The following is a 3963-nucleotide window of genomic DNA, read 5'->3' as shown; positions in this document are numbered from 1 at the left end:
CTCAAGGCTAAGTGAGAAGCTGACAGGGCGGTCAGCCTCCTCCGGCTGACTCCAGCCCACACAGCTCCTCCCAGACTCAGTACTGTAAACAAAAGAATGTAACCCATCATTCCAGTTCTACAACATCAAGCGTCAGCCACTGTGGTCACCCACCTGAGGGGACTCCCTCCCTCAATGCACCCTGAGGAGACTTCAGGATGAAGAAAAACAGGAAGCATTTGCATTGTACTGGTCCCTAGATACGATGTATATCTAAGGGAAAATTTCCATGACCCCGGATTCTTGCACACATAACTTCCCTGGTGGCTCAGTCGGTAAAAAATCCACCTGCAATGCAGGAGACAAGGGTTCAGTCCTTGGGTTAGGAAGATCCCAGGGAGAAGGAAATGGCAACCCACTCCAGTATTCTTGCCTAGAAAAATCCCATGGACAGAGGAGCTTGGTGGGCTACAGTCTATGGGGTCGCAAAAGAGTCGGACAGGACTTAGTGACTAAACAACAACATATATAGAAAAACACTAAAACCATTCACTTGAGGTGTCTGTTGTTTGGGATTAGCAGTGATCTTTTTATGTTTGACTACATGTTCATCCCCCTTCTCCCAGCAAAAAAAAAGATTGATATAAACCCTAGCTTTTCCCTTACTTCTTTGGAACAGATCGTCGGAGCTGGCTGAGAGCCGTCTCCTAGGACAAAGTCCTGTAGGAGAGCAAAATCTGCCACCCAAAATATCTCTTTAGAATGCAGATAATTTAAAAATGAAAACAATCAAAGCCCAAAAGCCTTGGGAAAAATTGACCTTCCCTCTAACTGCTGAAGAATTTAAACAGAGGGCCTGTTTCAGGAATCACCAGGGACATCTGCAGAGAATATGGGCTTAGAGACAGAGATGAGACCCCTCTGTATCCCATTGTCTCTGCATAGGCCAGCAAACATCTATTTATCAAACATGTGCTATTCCATCTCCATGCCTCTTCAAAGCCCTTAAGCCCCTACCTCCAACATCTTCTTTTATGGGAAAAACACAGGATACTGGCCCCAGATAGCTGAGATACAAATGAAAAAAATTATTTCAGTGAGCCCAGACTCTTGTAGTTGTTGTTTAGCCGCTCACTTGTGTCCAACTCTGCGAGCCCTTTGATTGCAGCACGCCAGGCTTCCCTGTCCTTTACCATCTCCCAGAGCTTGCTCAAACTCATGTCCATTGAGTCGGTGATGCCATCCAACCATCTCGTCCTCTGTCATCCCCTTCTCCTCCTGCCTTCAACCATTCCCAGCACCAGGGTCTTTTCTAATGAGTCGGCTTTTCGCATCAGGTGGCCAAAGTATTGGAGCTTCAGCTTCAGCATTAGTCTTTCCAATGAATACTCAGGGTTGATTTCCTTTAGAATTGACTTGTTTGATTTCCTTGCAGTCCAAGGGACTCTCAAGAGTCTTCTCCAACATCACAGTTCAAAAGCATGAGTTCTTCAGCACTCAGTCTTCTTATTGTCCAACTCTCACATCCATACATGACTACCGGAAAAACCATAGCATTGACTACATGGACCTTTGTTGGCAATGTCTCTGGTTTTAATATGCTATCTCGGTTTGTCATAGCTTTTCTTCCAAGGAGCAAGTGTCTTTTATTTTCATGGCTGCAGTCACCTTCCTCAGTGATTTTGGAGCCCAAGAAAATAAAGTTATTCACTGTTTCCATTATTTCCGCATTAATTTGCCATGAAGTGATGGGACTGGATGCCATGATCTTCATCTTTTGAATGTTGAGTTTTAAGCCAGCTTTTCACTCTCCTCTTTCACCTTCATCAAGGGGCTCTTTAGTTCCTCTTCACTTTCTTCCATAAGGGTGATGTCATTTGCATATATGAAATTATTGATATTTCTCCCAGCAATCTTGATTCCAGGAATCAAGCTTGTGCTTTTTTCAGCCCAGCATTTCACATGATGTACTCTGCATATAAGTTAAATAAGCAGTGTGACTATATACAGCCTTGACATACTCCTTTCCCAATTTTGAACCAGTCTGTTGTTCCAGGTACGGTTATAACCGTTGCTTCTTGACCTGCCTACAGGTTTCTCAGGTTTCTCAGGAGGCAGGTAAGGTGGCCTGAAATTCCCTTCTCTTTAAGAATTTTCCACAGTTTGTTGTGATCCACACAGTCGAAGGCTTTAGCATAGCCAATGAAGCAGAAGTAGATTCTAACATCTTCCCATGTATAGAAAAGTGCTAAATTCATTAACTTAGGATATCTGGTTTCCTTTAATTATAATACTTTGATATTCAGACTACGTGCCCTTTGTTACAAAACTTCTATATAACCTGGCTCCTCGTCTCACCTCCTCAGAGAAGTTCTCTCAGGGTCACTTGGGATGCTGTCTCCCAGGCTTAAAGTCCTAAAAATCCCCACCAAATGAAACATATTTCTCAACTTTTAGGCTGTGACTATTTTTTAATTAGACAGTATTTAAGGTGAAAGTTTCAAGTATTTCAGTGTGTTAGTTTTTCCGGATCTCTCCGATTTATGTGTGTTGTTAAACTTCATTTTATTTTCTTCTGATGAGACATCAATCTCATGTCAATTTCATTCTTAGACCAGCCAGAGGAACCTAGAAGGGCAGAGGAAAATTTCTTCCTCCCCAGTAGCTGGCAACAAAGATGGGATGCAGCTTTACTGGCTGGATGCTACTCACTTCAAAGCTGCTACAGTTAAGAGACCCTAGGATGATTGACAAAATTTAAGAATTCTTACTATGCCTATCTCCTGAGTCTCTATCTTCTAGATCTGTTGGAAACAAGAGTGGTAAGTTTTTCCCTTTCCTAAAATAGATTATCTGGAGAAAACAGATATACGGCTAGCTGGATTTGGCGACTCTTGGCTTGAAATTTGGCAGAGTACTGTCGATTTGTTGATTCTTTTCCTCTCAGAAATTGTCACTGTTTTCCCTTGTCCGTTTTTTGTGTCCTTTGTCATAAGGAAGAAAATCATTCATCTGACTAGGTTTTCCTTTCATCTTGTTCTGTGTCTTGAGAGCTGGGCTTGTAAACAAGTGAGAATATTCTCTATTTTAGAGAGAATTCTGGCAGGTGCACTTTTGTTGTTGTTCAGACACTAAGTCTAGTCTGTCTCTTTGTAGCCCCATGGGTTACAGCATGCCAGGCTCCTCTGTCCTCTACTGTCTCCTGGAGTTTGCTCAAGTTCATGTCTATTGAATTGGTGATGCCATCCAACCACCTCATCCTCTATCACCCCCTTCTCTTCCTGCCCTCAATCTTTCCCAGCATCAGGGTCTTTCCCAATGAGTGGACACATCCCATCAGGTGGCCAATGTTTGGAGCCTCAGCTTCAGCATTGGTCCTTCCAAAGAATATTCAGGATTTATTTCCTTTAGGATTGACTGGTTTGATCTCCTTGCATACCAAGGGGCTCTCAAGAGTCCTCTCTAGCAACTCATTTTGAAAACGTCAATTCTTTAGTGCTCAGCCTTCCTTATGGTCCAGCTCTCACAAGGTGAGATTTTCTCTTTAAGAAAATCAGAGATACCAAAGGAACATTTCATGCAAAGGTGGGCTCGATAAAGGACAGAAATGGTATGGACCTAACAGAAGCAGAAGATATTAAGAACAGATGGCAAGAATACACAGAAGAACTGTACAAAAAAGATCTTCACGACCCAGATAATCACAATGGTGTGATCACTGACCTAGAGCCAGACATCCTGGAATGTGAAGTCAAGTGGGCCTTACAAAGCATCAGTATGAACAAAGCTAGTGGAGGTGATGGAATTCCAGTTGAGCTATTCCAAATCCTGAAAGATGATGCTGTGAAAGTGTTGCACTCAATATGCCAGCAAATTTGGAAAACTCAGCAGTGGCCACAGGACTGGAAAAGGTCAGTTTTCATTCCAAGCCCAAAGAAAGGCAATGCCAAAGAATGCTCAAACTACACCACAATTGCACTCATC

The sequence above is a fragment of the Bos mutus genome, chromosome 21 (assembly GCF_027580195.1).
Source record: "Bos mutus isolate GX-2022 chromosome 21, NWIPB_WYAK_1.1, whole genome shotgun sequence".
NCBI lineage: Eukaryota > Metazoa > Chordata > Mammalia > Artiodactyla > Bovidae > Bos > Bos mutus.
This window is presented reverse-complemented; position numbering follows the sequence as displayed.